Below are 23677 nucleotides of genomic sequence, written 5' to 3' on the forward strand. Positions count from 1 at the left end.
TGTTAATAATAATAATAATGATGATGATGATGATGATGTACTCTTTATGAATTTGCATATCACCCAACTCCCTTACTAGATCACAGATAATAAGGTTTGTGACTGTGTTTTAGTAACTCAAATATTCTGTTTATAGAAGAAAAGATATTTAAATAATTATAAGTGAACAAACTTATTCACTTTATGACAAGCTTCACAACACTTTTACTTTCTTATGAACTCCTGCAGTTACAAAGTTTATTTTTATAAGATGATCTTTAAATCCCAGTTTCAAAACAATAACAACTTTGGTTTTCAAGCAATGAAAGGCAATGAAATACTATTCCAGAAGCAACTATTAACAGCATCATCTCAAAAAGGGAGTGACAACAAACAGCTGGGTTAGGGACGACACACATCATCTAAGAAGGGACAGAATGAGTACAAAGCATCAGCAGTACTCACAGGATAAGCATTGGCCAGATGAAACTTGCTCAAGGTTGGATGCTCACCGTAAGGCTGGATCTAGTTAGCTAAGGCTTTGTGTAGTCTCCTGCTCTGAGGGGGTTACAACAAAATGTCTGCTGCACCTACTTGGCAAATATGTTTCAAAAAAGCCTGTCAAAAAGTTTACAACACAGAGCAGAAAGGAAGCAATGCTATCTAAGTGACTGTCACTTTCCATTTTCTTACTTGGGCTTATGGGAAATAAATAAAGATCAAGTTTAAAGCACCTGAATCCACTAAGAGCACAAGTGCTTAAACGCTGTGGCAGAAATTTGCTGGAAACAAGAGCTTCAGGTTTTTTTATAACAAAACTTGGATTTCAGCTGACAATTTCTATACGTGGGTTTATCCCGAAGCAATTTAGAAATAGACAAGTCAAACGCTCCTTAAAAACAAATTAGGGTTTATAATGGAAATGCTGACAGATGCTTCTTTATAATAATGTCTGGTAAGACCAATATATTTTAGCAACAACTTCATCACAGTATGTATGCAAGTGTTGTATATTAAAATGTAAGAATGCCTGGACTATAAGTAAATCAGAATCATGAATAGCTCAGTATAATATGTTATAAAGTATGGTGTGACAAGAAAATGCACTGATTTAAAATATGATACAAGCAGAGATTTATAAATGCTTGAAATTAAATTTAAACAACAGGAACTGCAACATAAATCCTGGGGAACGGAGTCAACAAGTACAAATGCAACATGGTCTGAAAGTGCCCACTTCCAATATGGCGGATGCATCCCATAGAGACTCATAAAACCACAACCATCATGTGATGATTAAACCCTAGACTAAGACAAAAACAGAAATTTAATACGTATATTCCAGTTTGAAATGCTTCTAGAATTCTTGGTCAGCTATTCATGACTGCAGCTCCTGCCATCATGCCTCATCTGTCTGTGGCACCAGGAGTTCAGAGCTGCTATTTCCACCAGCCTGTTTGAACTCTTCACATCTACACTGAAACATATAATGATTTTTAAAGCATTTTGAGAGTGAAAACCTAGTATAAGAAATTCTATCAGTATACAAGGAAAATCTTCATTTACTAAGAAGCTAAAAACAAAGAATTAACTTGAATTTGTATTTCAAAGCAAACTAGAAATGCACAATCTTCCCTGTGATAAATAAATAATAAATATTCAAACTACCAATCAAAAATCAGTACTGAACTATAGAAGAAAGGAGTAAAATATCCAAATGACCACTGAGAAAATAACCACTCACTGATCTGCTCCTAGATGTGTAGAGCACAGCTGCATATTGAGGGCACTCTGGTTCCCAAGCAGACGAGGGCTGCAAGATCCTGGCTTAGGTTTTGGCGAATCTGAGGCTATTAAGATTTTCCATGTAAATCAAATCCCCAAAGCCTGACACATTCTGAAAAACTGATAAAACTATTTACAAATAGTCTCACTGACAAAATTCTTTCTATTTTTGGAAATTTCTTATTTTAATGAGCTAAAATATTCTTCCCTGTAGCTTTCACCCTTGCACCACAGCTGCACTCTGTTGAGTCAGAGAGATGAATTCCTATTGTCCATGGAAACCTTTACACATTTAGACACAGCTGTCATGCCACTCTGTGTTCTGCCTCCTTAAAGCTAATATGATTCTACAGTGCTTCAGACAGCTCCTTTAAGAACTGATCCTTAAGATTACACAAAAATAATATCTAAGGTTCCACAAAAATGTATTGATGAATTAGTAACTGATAAATATATTTTTGAATGACTGTTCTCAAACTTACAATATTTATTTTATGGGGAATATAACATTTACCAACTCCTACTGCATAAAGCAGTATGCTTGGCACTGGAGATACACTGCCACGATTGATAACAATTATCTGAAAGATAGGTTCTTCAGTTTAGATATCAAAATGTGCACTCAGAAAATTACCACAATTTTCTCAAGATCACACTTTTACTTGAGTCCATGCTCTTTCCATTGTACTATGCTGCCTAAAGATAGGGATAGCTGTGATTCTTTAAACCAATCAATAAGCTCTCATTCAGGGAACTAATGTTATAATAAAGCTAAATGTGGTGGTAATTTATGCTTACCTATGTAAGAATTTTGTTTAGCTGGGTACTAAGACAGCATTGTAATCAGAGCTTAAGAGAACAGTCTCTCTGACCCCCTTATCTCATTTCTTCCTTCCCCACTTCTCTGCCCTTATGGCTTTATTTGGCCTTGGAAGACACTCTTCTTAGACTTTATCTCCACGCTTGCAATTTTTCTGCCATCATGTGGCTATACCTGGGTCAGGTTTGTGTCTGAGAACGGAACTGCAGACCATCTTGACCATAACAGATAAGAATCCAAATATGTATGCCAAGAACAGATCTCCCTGCAGAGAATTGTCATCAAACTGTGAGAAGTACAACACAGAGAAGTGCCAGGAAAAGAGTAGTACATCACGCATGTTAGAGCACTCTTGGTGATCTGAGAGCATATTTCCATAGACAAGAAAACAATAGCATATTCCAGGTTCTGAAGGAAAACAACTACCAAATATGAACACCCTTCCTACCAATGCTGTCCATTAGAGAAGGAGAAATAGACTTCAATAAGCACACACACACACACACACACACACACACACACACACGCACACACACACACACACACACATCTTTATCACAGAAACGGCCTTGCAAAAGATGGCTAAGGTGGGTTATACATCTAAAAGAAGGAGAAAAATAATTAACCATAAAAACACATAAAAGCATAAAATACAGCAGCAAAGCATTTTTACATCTGAGAAATGGAAACCTCATCAATACAGTAAACTACAAAACCACCAAGAAAAGAACAAAGAATATCTGAACCAAACAGATGAAAATTAACAATAAGAGAAGCAAAATTTTATTCAGTAATAGTAAATATAAATGAACTATATTTTCCAATTAAAAGATACATATTATCTAAATAGACAAAAGAAAATTAATAGTAAGACTCATCAAGATACTGACTACAGAAATTCCCTTTACCAGTAAAGACATACACAGACTAAAAATGAACGGCTGGAAAAGTATACTGCATATAAAGAGAAAACAAAACCAAGTAGGAATAGCTATATTAATATTAGAAAAACTAGACTTCATGACAAAAATGAATAAAAGAAAAATCAATAATCAATTAGATGTTATTTTGCTAAATGTATTTATCAACTATGGAAGACTTCTGGTGTATCTTTTATGGACTTATTTGCACTTTTTATTGGACTTATCTCCTTTACTTCTCTTACTGCTCTACTAAGACTTCAGGTACTATGTTGAACAGATAGGGGAAGAATAGACATCCTTACCTTCTTGTCTTTAATAGATATGCTTTCAATTTTTCATCATTTAGCATAATGTGGCATCTTATATATTATCTTTAGTAAGTTAAGTGACACACATTCCTGTATCCCTAGACTCTCCAATATTTTTATCATGAAGAGACGTTGGATTTTTGTCAAAGGCGTTTTCTGCATCTAGTAAGATAGTTGTGTGGTGTCTGTACTTTAATCTATTTATATGATGAGTTACATTTATTTATGTATGTTCACCTATCCCTGGGTCTCTGGGATGAAGCTGACTTGATCATGGCAGATCACCTTTTTGATGTGCTATTAAATTTACAAGTATCTTATGAAGAATTTTTATGTCTATTTTCATCAAAGATACTGTCCTGTAATTTGTGGTTGTTGGGCCTTTTTTGGATTTTCTTATTCAGGGCAATATTGACTTCATACAAGAAATTTCAAAGTGTTCCTTCCTTAACCATTTTGCAGAATAGTGTAAGGAGTATTGGTTTTAGGGTTTTGTTTGTTTGCTTGCTTTCTAAAGTAGATACTTCACTGAATCTATCTGCTCTGGACTTTTTTTCTTTCAGTTAGGAGATTTCTAATTAATGCTTCTATCTCATTGAATGTTATCTATGTAAATTATTTGCTGCAACTGGATTTAACTTTAGTAGATCATATCTAGCTAGAAATCCATCAATTTCATTTAGGCTTTCCAGTTTGGTGAAATAAAGGTTTTCAAAGTATGTCTGAATAATCTCTGAGTTTCTTCAGTATATGTTGTAATATCTCCTTTTCCATGTCTTTTATTAATTTGGATTTTCTCTCTTTCTCTCTTTCCCTGAGAGAAAGGAGTTAGCCAGCAATATCCCATTTAGGACTGAGTGTCCCAAAGCCTCTCTGTCATTGTCCAGACTGAGACTCTGCTCTCACCTCCTGCAAAAGGAGGCTTCCCTGCTGACCGCTGAGTGAAATGCTGATCTACGGGTACAGCAGAGAGTTTTTAGGAGTCATTTTGTTGCTGTGTTCCTTTAGCAAAACAATAGTATTTGGTTTTCCCCTGGTTCCGTGCCCTATCTCATCTCTGGTTCTTGACTATCTGAGCAGTGTCAGGCATGGATTCTATCTCATGGCATGGGCCTTAAATCTGATCAGACAGTGAGTGGTTAGTTACTCCAACAATGTCTGTGCCACTACTGTATCAGCATATCATGCATGCAGGTCACCACTGTCAATCACAGGGTTAATAGCTAAGTTGGTGTTTACCTTTCTTCTTTGGTAGCATGCACAGTACTTTCCAATACAATAAACACTAGTCAGTAAGGGTAAAGCTTCTAGTTAGACAACAGCTTAACTTCTCCATGTTCAATAAAATACATAACTATTGTCTCAGCAATAGGGCCTTACCATCAGTTTGTGGAGAGTAATAATGTCAATTGTTTGAAGTTTCCATGGGACCCTCTGGAACCTGAAGTTTCACATAGTGGTAAGATATGTCTAATTGAGGCATTGTCTCCTCACTATTTGGTGACTCCTTTTTAATGTCTTTCATGGGTTTTTCTTTTAAGAAACTTCTACAGCAGGTTTCTGTATGATCCCTAAAATGGCCCTTAGTGTTAGTTTTCCCTCCCTATATTCCCTTCCCCTTCTTGTTTAATGTCTCCCCACTACTAAATATACTATTTCCCTTTCCTTGGGAGATCCTCTCTTCCCACTAGTCTTTTATGCTATATCTAACCTCTGTGGTTATATGAATTGCAACCTGCTTACCAAGGGCTTAACAGCTAACATCCATGTATAAGAAAATACATGTCATATTTATCTTTTGAGGTCTGGGTTACCTTACTCAGAATGATTTTTCCCCTGTATCCATCCATTTACTTTCAATATTCATGATCTTTTCTAACAGCTGAATAATATTCCATTGTGTCGATATCACATTTTCATTATCTACTTACCTATTAATGGACATCTAGGCTGTTTTCAATTTCTGACTATTGTATATAGAGCAGCAATGAAATGGTTAAGCAAATGTCTCTGTAGTAGGGTGTAGAGTCCTTTGGGTATATGCCCAAGAGTGGTATAGATCTATTTCCAGCTTCCTGAGGAACTGCCATACTTATTTCCATAGGGGCTCTACAAGGCTACACTCCCAACAGCAATGGGTAAGTGTTCCCCTTAATCCATATCCTCACCAACATTATCATTTGTTTTATTGATCTTGGCCATTTCTGACTAATGGAAGATAAAATATCAAGTTGTTTTGGTTTGCATTTCCCTGATAACTTAGGATGCTGAAGGCTTCTTTAACTGTTCTCAGCCATTTGAGATTCCTCTATTGAGAATTATTAGTTTTGTACTCCATTTTTAAATTGGGTTCTTTTCTTGATACTTAGGCTCTTTAGTTTGTTAAATATTTTAGATATGTAACTGGTAAAGTTTTCCCATTCTATAGCCTGCTGATGGTGTCCTCTGTCATATGTTCCCATTTTATGAGGTCCCATTATTACTTGTTGGCCTTGGTACCTAGGCTATCAGTGTTCTGTTAAGAAAGTCTTTTCCTGTGCCAGTGAGTTCAAGCCTACTCCTTATTTCATCTGCTATCAGATTCGGGGAATCTGACCTCCTAGTGCTTACAACATTTGGAGTTGTTTCATGTACAATGATACATAAATATCAGTCTATTTTAATTCTTTTTCATGCAGCCAGCCCTCCAGTTTGACCAGCAGTGTTTGTTGAAGATACTGTCATTCTTCCAGTGTTTGTCTTCATATCTTGATAGTTTTATTTCATTCAACTGTCTGTTTTCATGGTCTTCATCCTGTCATTTATTCATATTCTCTGTTTGTTCCTTGGTAACATTTATTGTTATCTAAAAATCACTGCCTTATACATCAACAGGGTTTCTTCTCTCAGGAAACATTACTGTGGGAACACTGGTTTTCAGTTGACTTACTGTCTTGGCTATTCATATTGTTTGTGGTTTTGCTATGAGACATAGAGCCCTGGGGTTAAGTTGTTTAGCATCTCTTGGTTAGAGATCTTATCTCCCCATTGTCAAATGTGGTTTGGATCTCTGTTTTCTGTTACTCCAGCCTACCAGGTTGTAGACAGCTGAATGGGGCCTAGGGTTCAGCCTTGGGGCAATTCAATATTGTTCAAAATGAGTATCAGAAGTAGTCCCAGCTCAGCTAGGGCTAGGTGTGGTCTTTAAGCCCGAAGACACTGATGGCCAATCCTCCAGCTTCTGAAAAAGACCCTCTGTACTTCTCTGGCAGCAGGAAATAGAACCGTCAGTGTGAGTCTAAACTGGAGTGAGGGTAGGGGAGCAGAGGGCAGAGGGGAGCAGGGATGGGCTGATTCAGCAGTGTGAGTCTGGGTACCTACCAGGAGAGGGCAGTTGGAGGGTGGGCCATAGAGATGACAGAGTTGGTAGAGTAACTCTAGGGTTCCTACCTTAAGATGGGAGCTGGAGAGTGAGTCTATTCATAGGTTCTTTTTTATTTTATTTTTTTAAAGATTTATTTATTTATTATGTATACAGTGTTCTGTCTGCATGTAAAGACTGCACACCAGAAGCAGATACCAGATCTCATTATAGATGGTTGTGAGCCATCATGTGGTGGCTGGGAATTGAACTCATGATCTTTGGAAGAATAGCCAGTGTTCTTATCCTCTGAGCCATCTCTCCAGACCAAGGTTCTATTTTTAAATTGATAAATATGAATCGAAAAATCAACAGTGGCTTACTTTCATACTGGGACCATGGGTTATTTTATGTTTTACTCTTGAACCTTTTTCTGATTAATACTATCAATATGCAAATTTTTAGACGGTAAAATAAACATTTGTTTTGAGCCCCTGAACCTAAAAACAGTTTCCTAAGTCTATAGTTACCCCATAGAAGAAGTGACATAATAAAATCCTAAGCCCATCACAGGTTCTACACGGGAAACTAAACTCACAGCAAACTGATTATCAAGGGGTTGGGGGGGGCAGGGGAGGTAGTTGTTTCTCTTTAGAAAAAGCTACCTCAATTTAAATGTATAAGTAGATAATTTACCATTTATTAATGTTTTAACATTTCTTAGTAGTTACTACCCAGTAATAGTTACTGCCTAGATACGAGAAGATTTCTCAAATGGCTTAAGTTAACAGCCAGGGAGCACTGTGAGGCCTCTTGCTCTTCTTTCCCTCGTCCCCCTTCTCCTCCACCTATTTCCTCCTCCCCTCTCCCCGTTGCCCTCCCCTCATCTCTCTATGACCCACTGGCACAGGACTGGCTCCATTGCTAAGAGCCCCCCTATGCCCAGAGTCCACAAGTAACAAATCTTTTCACCTGGGATTCCAGGGAGAACACAAGGGCATGCTTTCTATGCTACAGTGGCTCATGGTCAGGCAAGCAGAAACTGGGAAGATGTCAAATAAATGTCAAGAGTATGCACCAGCATAAACATGTTTCCTGCCTGATCACAACTAACAACTAGGCCTTGGGTTGTTAGTTAGATAAAGGTAGAATCCTGTGAAAGGCACACTGTAAGCCCTCAGGATTAGTTTTTCTTCATTTCCCATTAAGTAAAGCTGACAGTAACTCTGGTCCTAGAACCCTAATTTAGAGGGGAATTCTCCAAACACATGTATGGCTATGTCCATACACCTGCAACTTTAAAGGGAATGCAGTATAAGCCTATTATTTCATTCTGTGTAGTCATGCAAAGAAAAAGATTTATTTTGTCCATATTCGATTTCAATTACTCAAGTTCATTTGATATACAGCAGACACGATATGCTGAAGAAGCAGCTCAGCAAATATTAATCTTTTTATTTGTACATGCCAGCTTTCTTGAAGAAAAAAAAAAACCTTGACTCCCAAGTTCTAAATATAGAGTTACAAAGAAATCTTGACCTAGCAGAGATAAGCCTATCACAGAAGTAAATGGTCTTGACATTCTCATCCCTGAATGGGAAAAAAGCCAAACTGGACAAGCAATGCATTAACAGAAAACAAAAATGCATTTTAACTCTAATTTTACTCAGTAATTTGCTATAAGATTGGTGTAGTACTTATTTGAGTAGTAAGGAAGCAGCAAAAAGCTGCAGTCAGAATAATATTCTTAGCCACTGAAAAAACAAAACAAAACTGAGTACTGTCCAGAAAGAAAAGAAAAAGGCTGCAATATGGGAATATACAAGTGAAGGGATAACAATAAGGATGTAATCTGAATAAATTATAATAAAAAAATGAGGGAAAAGTGGGTTTCCAGCAGCCGGATGTGGTGATGCATGGCTATAATCCCAGCACCAAGGGAGGAAGGGGCAGGCAGACCTCTGTGAGTTTGAGGCTAGCTTGGTCTACAAAGCCAGGATAGCCAGGCTACACAGAGAAACTCTGTCTCAGAAAAACAAAAACAAACAAAAAGGTGGGTTTCCATTTTAAATGACTAGAAATATAGTTTGATTCACTTGACTCAAATTAGTTATTACCTTATTTGTATTTTTTCCATTAAAACACACTGGCAGAGGACAGTTTTTCTCTAGGTCTCTTGCAAATAAGCCTGGGGATGAACAGCAGCAACTGGCTCATTAAATAAATAAAACAAAACTGACTGAGGTCAAATAGTGAGGCAGCAGCAGACCTGGGAGGATGGCCAGATCTCCTTCCGTGAAGTCTGGAGCCCTTCCACAGCAGGACCACAATTCCCAGAGAATGATGCCAGGAATGCAGGTTAGCATGCCACTGTGACACCAGGGACACACACTATGGCTTTCAACCCTACAAGCTGCCGCAGATGTGTGGCTACCATCACATAGGATGGAGCAGGCAAAGTCTCTGAAATAATCACACCACATACAAACACAACTCAGAAATCTGCAACAGCAATTAGCCACCAGAATCACAGTATGTTTCTGTGGTGTGATGTCCATTTCCATGGAAACAGGAAAAGGAGTGAGAGGCAGCCAAGAGAAGAGATGTCAGAACTTGTCAGGTTCAGAAGCTGGGGCCGAGAGCTGAAAATACCTTCTTCTTTTTTTTTAAACAAACAGAATCAGCTGACTTCTGGCACTAAATCAATTCTCAAGTTGGGCAATGTCAGTCTGCTTAGAGAAGCAGAAAGCTGAAAAGGGAGCCTAGGTTTTATTTTTAAACGCTGAAATTAAGAGAGAAGACAAAGTAGAAGAGAGCTGTTGGAAAGTCTAAATTTCTAAAACATAAGGATACAAATGCTGTTTCCAGTGTCACGGAGTGAAGATAAGACCCTCTTGCCATGGTGAAGGAAGACCGGGCCCATGGCAGAGCTCTGCAGGATGCAGGATAGAGAACAGAGCTGCAGCAGTCAGAGGCAGAGCTCCAGAAGCAGAGCTGCAGCAGTCAGAGGCAGAGCTCTAGAAGCAGAGGTGCCACAGTCAGAGGCAGAGCTCCAGAAGCAGAGCTGCAGCAGTCAGAGGCAGAGCTCTAGAAGCAGAGGTGCCACAGTCAGAGGCAGAGCTCCAGAAGCGGGGTGCACCTCCTTTCCAGTTGCTGCAAGGCCTCACCAGCACCTATGTGGGTGAGTTGCCCAGAACGCTTTCCCAGAGGAGGTGGCATCCAGGCTGAGACATGCGTGTGAGATGAAGCTACCCTAGAGACCCCTCCAGAGGGAGCAACCACTCAGAGGCAAGGGGAAGCAAAAGGAACTAAGAAGCAGCAGATGCTTCAAAGCTGGACCAGAAAGGCAGTGGGGAAACGCACCATGGCCAGACCAACCAGGGCTGCATTTCCAGATTGAGATTTTAAACTTTTGTCCAAAAAACAAGGTGCCACTGAAGCATCTGAGTCAGGCAAGTGACCTGACAGGATGTGCACCAGGGGGAGGTCAGTGAGGCCAGCTCAGCTTATGGGAGACATGGCACAGAACAGGTGTAAAGGAAGACCACCCTGATGACAGAAAGGGATGGGGTGTGTGGCAGTAGGAGCGGGAAAGTGGGGTTCAGTAAGCATGTCCTATGGATTGCTGGGCAATGCTAACAATCATCTCTGCTTTCTCTCTGGGAAGAGTCACGGCTTCCTCTTGCACACATTCCTACTGCCTGGGGAGCTAAAGGCAAGTAATCCTAGAATGGGACATGTGACAAGCAAGGAGTCCCTGACAGCCAATTGTAAAGGCAGTTTTCCTGTATCTTTTATCATATCACTTAAGGAGATTCTTGCTATACCACACAGTGCAGAAAATGGGAAAAGTAATAGGATCTAGCTTAAAGCATGAATGACTATTTCAAACCCAAAGGCATCTTTAGCTTGTGTTTGCCTCAAATCTACAGATTCTTCACTTCCAGATGATTATAATTGCAAAGCAGAGATCAAGTGTTCCCCTCTCCCCTGTGAACACTCCATGTGAACACACAGAAGCATCCCTTGACTAGGCCCTGTGCGAAGTGATGAAACTCACACAACCAAGCACTGAAACCCAGGTCAGATGGACCAGGATCACCCTAAGCCAGGACCAATGACAGAACTTAGCAAAATAGTCCTTGCTGCTCACCTGGCAGCATTCTCACAGCAGTGTCTTAGATAATGAAAGTGAACCCCCCAAAGGACTGGTGATCACCAGAGTCAAAGAAAAATATTAACCTACGTCTTATTTGTCATTTAAGGAAACAATCTTATGTATTCACTAATATGCCATATTGCAAATAAAAGTGTTCATATTTTTTAAAAGTTAATCATACTTCTACCCAAAGGGCACTTGTAGATTTCTCTAGTAGCCTGCAGCAGCGTGGGAGTAAGACTAAAGAAAGCACATACACATATGCATGCAATCATATTTTTTTCAAAATATAGGATACCTGCATACACATAATGAGACTTTTGGGTTGAGACTCCAGTCTAAATATAAAATACATTTATATAACTCATACACCTGATATACATAGTTTGAAGTGTTATAGGTTTAATATATCTGCATGTTTACTATAAATTGCCAGTTGAGGTCAGGTGAGAATTTTTCCTCTTGGGCAATTATGTTTTGAATTTTGGTACCAAAAATGTTTGAATTTTAGAACACTCCAAATTTTTAATTTTCCGATTTGAGATCTTCAACGTGTATTTCTCTGTAGTAAAGAATTTAACCTTCTCTAAGAATGCCACAAATCATGGGTGTTTGAGCTCAGCTTCTGACAGTGACCTCTAAGGTCTGTGCTTGCTCACAGGCCCTGAGCTAGCTACAGAGTTATGTGAGTCATGCCTGAAAGCCAGGAGACCCCCGCAGGGATCAGCCACCTGAACAATGAATTATGCCTCAAGCCCTGAGTTCCAATAAACCCCTCAAGATCCTGTGGGGAATTGCCATACATCACTGCTAAGAGAAGACAATGAAACGCTGCTTCTCGTAACTTACCAGACCTTGGCTGGTTTTAATATGTATTCTTTTCCTGTTAATAAACTATAAGGAACAGTACAAAAAGCTATCCACAGGTTCAGTGAGGCCTTCTAGCAAACTCTTACGCCTAAAGGAAGCCCTGAGCTTTCACTGTAGAGAGCCGGTACTGGGCCTCTAATTCATGCTTTGATCTGCACTGTTCTCCCTGTATCTACCTAGTCACAGGACATAGTGATTTGAAAAGAACCCAATGACTGATGTTAGCTAAAAATTGTCCCTCAATAGGAAGTAATCTTAGAACTGCTGATGGTTACCTGCTTCCATAAATCCCTGGAACCACTACAGACATTGTGATGCTTATGTTTGTCTGTCAACTTGTTGGGTCTAGAATCACTATGGAGGCAAGTCCCTAGGCATGGACTATCTAGAAAAGGGTAGGCTCTAGGTGTGTCCGTGAAGGATTACCTAGATTAGGGCTATTGACTGTGGGGAGCACTATTAAATGGTCTACTGAATGAGGAAAATGAGGCTGAAACTAGAATTTGTCGCTTTCTGGTCTGATTGCACCCGCAGTGTGACCAGATACCTCAGATTCATGACCTCCCCACTATGACTATCTCTACTGTCACACTGGGAGCCATGACGTTCCCACCATCATTGATTATACCATCACCCTGGGAACAACTAAACCATCACACTGGGAACAACTGCACCATCACACTGAAAACAACTGAACCATCACACTGGGAACAACTGAACCATCATCACACCAGGAACAACTATATCGTCACACTGGAAACAACTGTACCATCACACTGGCAATAACTGCACATCACACCAGGAACAAATGCACCATCACACAGGGAACAACTGTACCACCACACTGGGAACAACTGCATCATCACACTGGAAACAAATACACCATCACACTGGGAACAACTGAACCATCTCACTGGGAACAACTGAGCCATCACACTGGGAGCCAATGAAAACCCTTTCTCCCTTAATTGACTTTGTCACAACAAAAGAAAAAGTAATTCAGAAAGCTCATCCAGTATACAGTGGGTATCTACCACCACTGCTCTATCCTTAGAATAATACTTGTTCTATGTAACTGAGAAATGCAGTGTCTAGCTGCTATGCAAGCAAGTGCAAATAGTAAACAAGGTAAAAACAATTTTAATTCAGTTTTGTGAGTTTATTTTAAATTTATGGTAACTACATATTTATGGAGTATCAAACAGAATTCTGACATATTTAATACCATGGAATGATTAAGTTAAGCTAGCAAGCATACCCTTTACTGTATATACTTTCTTTGGTGGCAGAAACATTTAAAAGTTAATCTCCTAGCTATTACATTTATAAATGAATTATATTATTATCGGTACTGAAATAATAACAAAAATTATCAGCTTTCTATTATCAAAAACAACAGAAAAGACTGTAATTTGCCTTTATATAAAAACTTCCTCAAATAACATATTACCTGTGCTAATAAAAATGCAATTGACAATGAGTGAAGATGGAGTACTAAATAATGAATACAAAAGTATGGAGATTTACAAAGACACTTTCTCAGAAATGCTACCTAAATTATGAAGTATAGGGTCAGAGAAATGGCTCAATAGATAAAGATACTTGTAACCAAGCTGACAACCTGAGTCAGATGGCCAGAACCCACATGATGAAGGAGAGAACCAACTTCTGCAAGTTGTTCTCAGGCCTCAGGCCTCCATACATTGTGGTACATACACCACAAAACAGCATAATATTTTAGATTATTAAATATAAAACAAAAACTTCAACCAGACTACAAAAAAGAAAATTCAATCATTTTAATGTCAATTTGTATTTCAGAGATTATGCAAATGTGCTTATACTCTTTTTTTTTTTTAATTTAGATGTACATTTTAGTTAAGAGCCCAGAGAACTAGTGAGATGTACCATATGCATTCTGCCACAGTTATTTATTTTACCTGTGTTTGCCTCAGTTTCCTTATTTTTAACACCAGAATAGTATTATTAGAATTGTGTGGGTTAAAAGAAATATTATACATAAGCAAAATAAGATTTGACCCACAAGCTAGGCGCGGTAGCGCATGCCTGTAATTCCAGCACTCAGGGAAGCAGAGGCAGGGAGATCTCTATGAATTCAAGGAGAGCCTAGTCCACAAAGTGTGTCCAAGACAGCCAAGACTACACAAAGAAACTCTATCTTGGTGGGAGGTGGGGGAGTTGGGGAGAGATTTGGCACATAGCAAACATTTACTGATAAGTAGATAATTTGGGCAGAAAAGAATTGCCTGAGGATAGCACATTAATTCAATCTATTTAATTGATGCTTTCTACATTCAAGTAACACTCAAGATTTTGACTCTACTAATATACGAACTATAAAGATCTAACATTGGTTTGCATGGCCACACAGGTAAGACAAACACACAGGCACACAAGAGAAATAACAACTGTAAAAAAATATTTTAAAATGCCCATTTGCCATTAATTTTATTGGATGGTTTATAAACACCAACAATACTATGTAAAGCAACTAACAAACACATATGAATGAAATAGCACAGCTATTACTCTCAATTGTGAATAATCACACATTAACTGTTTTGAAACTGTAAGGTTGACAGTAAACTAAAGGATCTTTGGGGCCCAAGTTTCATAACTTTTTTATTTACAGCAAAATTCCCAAAATCTAACTAATTGAAGGAAGGTGTGTTGTGGAGGAATGTCTTGAGTGGATGTAACAACTGTCAATAAAGCACTGTTTAGCCAATCAGCTGGGCAGAAGGATAGGAAGTGGAAGGCGGGACTTCCTGGAGAGGGGCAAGAGCCAAGATTTGACAGTTGATGGTTAGAGGAATGGTTGACGGTGGACTGTGAAGGAGGAAGAAGCGTTGGGAGATCAGATTGGCAAGTGCTTAGGATATATGTATGTTATAAGGTTTAGAGTAGTTTATGTTAGTTTAAGAGTAGAATAGAATCAGTTTAGATTCTGCCCAGCATAGTGCTGACAGCCTTAAAGTATGTTTTAGACTCTATGTCAGTTATTGGCTTCATAGGCCAAACCGATACAATTTATTGCAACAGTGTGTAGCAGTAAAATAGGTTGTCTTAAAAAGTAATACTGACAGTCTTTCAAATGACTGACAACAGGAGAATTTGCTTTAGGAAAAATAATCTATCTGGCCACCTTTTAGTACGTGATAAGGGAAAAAATAACATTGGTGATATGGGACATACACAAAACAAGGCTGAGCATAAAGAAATAATAACAGAAAGAAAACCAAAATAACACCCTGCATGCTATCAGACAACCGTGGACTAAAACTAAGTATCAACAACAAACAGAAACAGCAGAAAGCTCAAACTCACGGAAACTGAACAACTCACTACTGAATGAAAAATAGGGCAAGAAATAAAGACTTTCTAGAACTGAAGGAAAATGAGTATACAATGTTTTCAAACTTATGGGACACAAGGAAGGAGGCTCTAGGAGACAAATTCATAGAACTAAATGCCTACATTTAAAAAATGGAAAGAGATCTCACACTAGCGACTTAACAGCACACGAGAAGGCTCTAGAATGAAGAGAAGAAATCATACCCCCAAAAGGAGAAGATGACAAGAAATAATCAAGCTCAAGGATGATATCAATTTTTAAAAAAAAAAAAAGAAGAAGAAACAAAAATACAAAGAATGAACAAATCAAAGAGTTGGTTCTTTGTGAAATTTAAGATTGACACTTATCCTAATTAACTAAAAGGTGGGGAATATCCAAATTAATACAATTAGCAATAAAAAGGGAGGATATAAAAACAGACACTGAGGAAATCCAGAGAATCATAAGGACATACTTTAAAAACCTATACTCCAAAAAATTGGAAAACCTAAAAGAAACAGGTAATTTCCTCAATACTTACCATTCACCAAAGTTAAATTAAGATCAAACAATCAATTGAAACAGACCTATAAGTCCTAGTGAGCTAAAAGTAAATCTATTAAAAGTCTCCCAAACAAAAAAAGCCCTGGGCCAGATGGTTTTAGCACAGAGTTCTACCAAAATTTCAAAGAAGTGTTAATGCCAATACTCCTCAAATTGTTCCACAAAATAGAAACAGAAGGAGCATTGACCAATTCATTTTATGAGGCCACAGTTACTCTGATTCCCAAATGACATAAAGACTCAATCAAGAAGGAGAATTGCAGACTAATTTCCCAAATGAACATAGATGCAAAAATAGTCAATAAAATACTTGCAAACCAAATCCCAGAACACATCAAAAAGATCATCAACCAGAGCTAGGCTTCATCCCTTTGGTGCAGAGATGGTTCAATATACAAGAAAATCAGTAAATGTAATCCACCACATAAACCAACTGAAAGAAAAAAAAAAACAAAAACCTCACATAATCATCTCTTTCGGTATAGAAAAGGCCTTTGACAAAATCCAATTCTCCTTCAGGGAACAAACCTCTACATAATAAAGGTGGTTTACAGCAAACCTACAGCCAACAACAACTTACATGGGGAAAAAGTGAAAACAATTCCACTACATCAGGAATGAGATAGGTTGTCCACTCTCATGCCTATTCAATATAGTATTTGAAGTCTTAGCTAGAGCAATACGGAGGTCAAAGGGACACAAATTGGAAAGGAAAAAGTCAAAGCAAGCTAGGCAGGCCAAGGGAACAAGCCAGTTAGCAGCCTTTCTCCAAAGCCACTACCTCAGTTCCTGCTTCCAGGTTCCTACCTTGGCCTCCTGCCCTGGATGCCCTTGAGAATACACTGGGGTGTGAAAGCCTGAGACAAATCATTTCTTTTCCAAGCTCTCCAAGCAACAGAAACTGAACTACAAGTGATAAAAATCAAATATATGTCTATCAGCATTCAAACAATCACCAGAAAAAGATACCGTACCTCATCATAAAAACGATGGCCTTAAGATACATCACTATTTTATGTAGCATCCAGAAAGAAAGAAGAAAAAAAGGTAAAATTAAAAGAAAATGCTAACAGTGACACTGAGACAATGCCCTGATGTTATTTATTATAAAATTCACTGTTTTCAGAAGTATTACAAACAGAAATCAAGGTATCTTTTTCTTATTTATTATAATTTATTTCTATTACATCCAATTGTTATCCCTTGCTTGTATCTTCCCACTCCTACCTTGCCTCCCTCTTCTACCCTACTCCCCTCCCCTAGGCCTCTGCCATGGGAGGGGGGACAGGCAAGGTTTCTTAATAACTACAGTATCTTCTTATGAAGAAAAAAGCAGTCTCAGTTGTATGAAGCCCCCAACACCATCCCTAACTCCTCAGAGCCTTCTTAGGATCTGTTCAAGACTACATATGACTTAAGGAACACCAGTGGGCTTCAGACATCTGACCCTGAGCCCTGAGCCCTCATCTGCACCTAGAGACAAGGTAAGCCCTTGCCTGTCCACCAGAGACCGCAGCTCTGCAAAGCTCTCCTGAAGGATCAGCAAGTAATCTCAAATGACCTTGAAGGCATCTTCATTATCATTGACAAGACATAATTCTCCTGCTACACAGACTCAGTTCAAACCATTCCAAGTTAGTCTTCAACATCTATACACATCTGCCCCAAAAAAGAGAACTGCTTAGAAAAGAGAATTCTTCTGGATGTATCCAAGGGAGAAATGGACTATTACCAAGGTTTGGCAATTAGCCTCTTTTTTAAATTGATTCAGTTCAAAGGGAAATTATTTAAGCCTCACTGGTTCCTGCTGCTAATGAATTATGCCTACTTCTTTCCCCCTCCTTTGATCAGCAGACCCCACTGGTGTGACACAGTTTCTAACAACACTTCATTTTGTACTAATTTTGACTGCTGGCCTTCATTAAGCGAGAAACTGCCATTTTATCATTTCTCATAAAAAAGAAGATACACTACTGACTCACATTAGAGCTATAACTATAACCTTCCATTAATATAAAATGGCTGCCCCAAGACCTCTACATCATTACTGTGCTCTGGTACACAGAGAAGGAGATGTGGACGTCTGCAGCGGTGAGACCACAGTGGTAACTTGGAGTTCCTGGTGTTTTGTTGTTGGTTTTCTACACTTGGTCCTGGTATTAGACCACATTCTCTATTTTGTTCTAATCTCCCTTACTTGAGTAGTTATGTATCAGAAACACCAATAAGTGAAATCTGTAGCTAAACCTATATCTTTGTATCTAAGATAAGCTGGAGGCAAGGATCCATTGTGAAGGTAAAGACTGACTCTCCATACGCGCATGCTGAGAATGAAAGCTGATATGATGGGATAAAGCCCAGACCAAATCCAGTTCTCCCTAGGAAGCACTTGTGTCAGCGATAAGGAGGCAAATTCACACCCTGAGAAGGCCTACCAACAGCTCAGAACACATTTGTCGCTGGAAATTATACCCAAGACGAGCAAAGGCTTTGGTTGGGAAGCATGGGAAAGACCACGTCAGAAACAACATGGAAGTGAAAAGCCCTGCAGCAGAAGACTATGAAAAGGCTAAGAAGGCAGCCATGCCACAGAAGTCCACAGGAAGAAGCAGCTACTGCCATCCAAGGGGAAAACAGAAGAGGACATGACAGTTTTAGTGTGCTGGACAGCACATGATCTGCCTCTCAAGAGACATAAAACCCAGAGAAAACACCATGGCCAGTTAGAGTAAAGTGCCTTCGTCTCTCTCTCTCTCTTTTTTTTTTTTTTAAGATTTATTTATTAAGTATACAGTGCTCTGCCTGCATGTACACCTGCAGGCCAGGAGACAGCACCGGATCTCACTATAGATGGTTGTGACCCACCATGTGGTTGCTGGGAATTGAACTCGGGACCTTTGGAAAAGCAGTCAGTGCCCTTAACCTCTGAGCCATCTCTCCAGCCCACCCCCTCACCCCACCCCCCCACCCCTGTGCCTTCATCTCTAAAGGAGGCCAAGGTGGGGTGATGTGAGGCCAGCTGGTGACATTGCAGCAGAGCCTAGCTCAGGCAAACATGATGAGAAAGACAGCACATGCCTTCCCTGAGCTCCCAAAGGCAGCGTGCACCCAGTCCCACAAGCTGCGTAATACTACACAGGACCAGAAGTGACTGGCACAGAAAAGCAACAATGTTCCTTTTTCCACGGCTGATTGCTTTGCTTTGTTTCTATTCCTTTCTTGATTAAAAAAAAAAAAAGTTACCCATCTAGCGCTTCAGATCATGAAGTAGCTTTACTAGGTAAAAACTGTCTCTACCATGCCTTATTGGGGCATGATAGAGATTAGCGAAGGAATGACCGGTCTACTCTAATGCCTGAGCAATTTGGCATAGACAACTGGGAAACAGCTGGTGCCAGCCTAAAAGAACTGCAAAGGGTCGTGGTCCTCGAATCTATTACAGCAACATGCAGAAACAACTGCAGGACAGTGTTCAAAACTACATACATAAGCACTGTCATCACTGTGCTTTGAAGGCATCTCCGATAATTAACAGGGGAAAGAGCATTTTAGGAGGAAGAAATACCAGCAATTAATACCCATAGGCTGCTTCTACCTCTTCTGACAGCTTGTTCTTTGGAAGCTGACCACTGGGTTTCCTCTCTGACATGGAGCCTAAATAAGACTGCAGCATGTTATCCTACAGCAAACCCACCAGCATCCCAGCTTGTCCTCTGAGTCCCAACCTTCGTCGTCTCAAATAAAACGTTGCCCAACAGTGTTGAATGTCACACTTAAAAGTAAATAGTAGGTTTGTAACTGAAAAGTTTCACTTTACAGCTTTGATGCCTATAACTATGTCATGTGTTTCTTCTTCTTCAGCATCTAACCAACACCCCAAGCAGCAAACGGCGACTTCCGAAAATGACAAAAAGCCTTAGGACATATTAAAAGCACAGCAGGAATTATTTTGCTGGTATCAGCGAAATAAATAATCGGCTAATGAATGAATGCATGATCTCTAAAAGATTAATCAAACTAGGCTTCTTCCTTTAAAATGCCTTTTTAAAAAAAAAAAGGAAGTGATACTGCCTTTTAAAAATATCTCAAAGAAGTTGGGCATGGTGGCACACACCTTTAGTCCCAGCACTCAGAGGCAGAGGCATACAAATCTCTAAGAGTTCAAGGCCAGCCTGGTCTACACAGTGAGTTCTATGACAGTCAGAGCTACATAGTGAGACCCTGTCTCAAAAAGCAAAACAAAATAAAATAAAATACAAAAAACCAAGAATTGCCTTAGTCATAATACATTTCTCTAATCTTATTCTAATCTATACTTTTAATTCAGAAAGAGAAACTCAAAACGGAACTCAGCAAAACTGACTTTTTAGGCTTAGAATGTGTTTTCAAAGAAATCTAATACAAGTAATTAAGATAGTCTATATAGAAACCACGCTTGGTTTGGTTTTTTGTTTTGTGGTTTTGTGGTTTTTTCTAAGGAGGGGGGTGTTGTTTTTGTTTGTTTGTTTGGTTGGTTGGTTGGTTTGGTTTTTGAGACAGGTTTCTCTGTATAACAGCCCTGGCTGTCTTGCCTCTGCTTCCCCAGCGCTGGGACTGCAGGCATGCATCACCATGATTGGCCATTCTTTATTTTTTTTAAAGATGTTATTCTTAAAGTACAAGAGTTTTAAGTGCCTGAAAGTCTCCTCCCTGTCCAACTGAATCAGTATTCTTAATTCTGTTTTGCTTGCTGGTTTTTGTTTTGGTTTTTTTATGTTTTTATCTTTTAAATCGTCATATATGTGTTAAATGACATGGGAAACATGTTTTTGTAGTCCTTCCACCGTCTCTCCCACACCCGTTACCTCTAGTTGACTCTTGTAGCTCCCTGCCTCCCCCCCCCCCCATTTTCTAAGGATTTACTGTTCTGCCAGCATAGCATGCAGTATTGTCCAGCTGGTTGTGGCACTGGTACACTAACAAGCTCTAACACGGTTTACTGAGGACACCTTTGAGATTGCCAGGCACACTCCGGGGCTCTGGGTGCTACACCATGCACCATTGCATAGCTCAGCTGGTAGAGCAGAGGCCTGCAGGACTTATGCTTCAGAGAGATCCATCAAACCCCCTTTAAATAGACAGAGTACCTAATGGAGTAAACGGCCCAAGGTGGAGTGAATATGGTCAGACACCCAGCCACTTCACCTGCAAGGCAATGTGTCCTCAGAGAACCCTGGCCCCTGAAAGGCAATATATTTTCTTGGTGTATTTATATACAGCTAACTTAATTGTCTTAAAATTATCATTTAATATTGTATCTCTTTGCCTAATTGTCTAAGGACCTTTGAAATTTACTGTGTAGTGAAGTATTTTATATTACTTATTTGTCAAAAGGAGAAAAATGAATAATCTCCTTGGAATCTGGCTGACTATGAGTGACGACAAACTTACATGCAGCAGTGTTTCCTTGCCTCCATATGTCACAGCAGTCACAGATTCCGGCAGCTGTCACTACTGTCCAACAGAAAGAACGTTAGAATCTGACTCAGTTAAATGCAAATACTTACACCTGCTAACCTTAAGCTGAACTTTAATAGGTACCTTCCTGTAATCTTTGGGTATAATAACAGATCTGATAGAGAAAACAATTTGGGTTTTTTGGTTGGTTGGTTAGTTGGTTTGGTTTTGGTTTTGGTTTTGGTTTTGGTTTTGGTTTTGGTTTTGGTTTTGGTTTTTTGAGACAGGGTTTCTCTTTGTTATCTTGGCTGTCCTGAACTCGCTTTGTAGACCAGGTTGGCCTCAAACTCACAGGGATCTGTCTGCCTCTGCCTCCCAGGTGCTGGGATTAAAGGCGTGGACCACCGCAACTGGCTAGGAGATAACAGTTGGTATCAACTGGATAATGCATGTTTTTGCTATATAGACTTTATTCTGAAATAGTGTCGGTAATAAAATATTATACATATTTCCACAACACATTAGCCATTACCTAATAAACCTCTATTGTTGCAAACATTAAATAAAGAAAAGAAACTGGTTAATTAAACACTAGGAAAAACTCACCTATTATAGCTTCTTGTACAGTCACTTGCCATTTGAAAAACTATGTGTGGAGCTCCTTTGGCTCTTCCCATGAGTGGCACACACGTTTTCTTTTCCATCTAATACAGGATTAAGCAGGGCTGAGAACATACCTTATTCTAAAGTGAACTCCATTGTCAGGGAGTCACTGATATCGACTACCCTGGGGGATGGATGCCCTACTCCTGTTGCCGATCAGCTAAAGTGAACCGCTTCTCTGGTTGCTAGGAAACAACCACTCATTATGCCATTATCAGAACCTGGGAGAAGAACCTGGCATCTGCTCCACATTTGGGATTCTGGAGATTGAACTAAAACCACTGAAATTGCTGCCAAAATCCCTGGGCTCTGAGTTTATGCTGTGCCGCAGCAGGCAACCCCATCCACCAGCCTTTGACGCTTTCCCTTCTCTACTTCTTTCTTTAATGACTAAAATTATTTCCCCAAAATCCTATATTTTCAAACTCAAAGATTCCCCCTCAGGAATCTTAACAGAGAAATTAAAAACCAGCAGTTATTCATAAAGTGAAAGACATTAAATGTTTCTACCATTAATGATTATGATCAAAACAGGAAATAAAAACATTATTTCAAATAGGAGACTAGAAAGAAACACACAGTAATAGATTCAGTGCTGAAATGACACTCCAGCATTTATCTGCCGGGTTTTCTGTTTTTACATCCTGACATGCTTCTCTGCAGTCCATCACAGAACACACTCCCAACCGTATACCATATTTATTCGCCAACCAATCTTCTCCCTTCCTTTTAACAGTGAGGTTCCAAGAAGATTGGGGGAAATACGCAGATACTGTACTAGAAACTGGCATGTAGAAACCAAGAGAATTCTAATTCTGCCCCTGCATTCTGAGAATTAAGATATCCTTCAGAGGCTGCTGTAAGTAGATTAGAGTGGCTGGCAAACATTCCTTCACTAAGTTAGGGTGCTGCCGGCAGGGTGCCATGGCATGTAATTCTCCCCACCTCCCACTCATGCTCAAGGCAGGGCAGTGACTCCTGGCTGCATTGGGAGCTCAGTAGCCAGTCCTTGGTGTAACTCTGAATTTGTTGGCAAGGGATTCAGCCTTACTGAAACAGCACACCCCACTTCTCCCAGCCTCTTTCTTTGTTCCATATTAACAGCATCACTTCCTACTAAGGCTGCCAGACAGAGAAGGAAAATTACAGGAAACTCAATAAAGTATCAGTTTTTTAAAAGTACAGACATGCCCTAAATTATCCCTTACTGGCATCGATGTTTACAGCCCATGTTACCAACAAAGGCCATGTGTACATCTGTGGTCTGAGCTACCACTTAAAGCTATGCTTACGTCTGTAGGCCGTGTTGAGCCTCACCAGCCACTGTACAGTTGTGCCAGTGGAGATGCGGGAGCTGGCCCCACCTCTCACCTGGATGACCTGACAGAGCTGGCCCTGGTGGCATGGGTGTGGGAAAGCTAGCAGACTAATCAACTCAGTTGAGCAACCAGGCCCAGATTCAAGGCTATGCGATG

The 23677-nt window shown here is 39.6% G+C and overlaps 1 protein-coding gene across 9 annotated transcripts in view; it reads right to left on the minus strand.

The window, feature by feature from the left end:
• The window catches only part of NUBPL (NUBP iron-sulfur cluster assembly factor, mitochondrial), a 184633-nt gene that overhangs the window by 94179 nt on the left and 66777 nt on the right, over window positions 1-23677 (minus strand). The window contains exons 1-2 of one of the 9 annotated variants that reach the window (XM_084791827.1): window positions 22146-22334; window positions 21534-21596 (exon numbers count right to left, since the gene is read on the minus strand). The exons of the other annotated variants lie outside the window; for them this stretch is intronic. The gene's annotated coding sequence lies outside the window, so the exon portion shown is untranslated. Of the gene's footprint in view, window positions 1-21533; window positions 21597-22145; window positions 22335-23677 lie in introns of those variants that run through there. 9 annotated transcript variants of the gene reach the window in all.

The sequence above is a fragment of the Acomys minous genome (assembly GCF_964271855.1).
Source record: "Acomys minous genome assembly, chromosome: 8".
NCBI classification, from domain to species: domain Eukaryota; kingdom Metazoa; phylum Chordata; class Mammalia; order Rodentia; family Muridae; genus Acomys; species Acomys minous.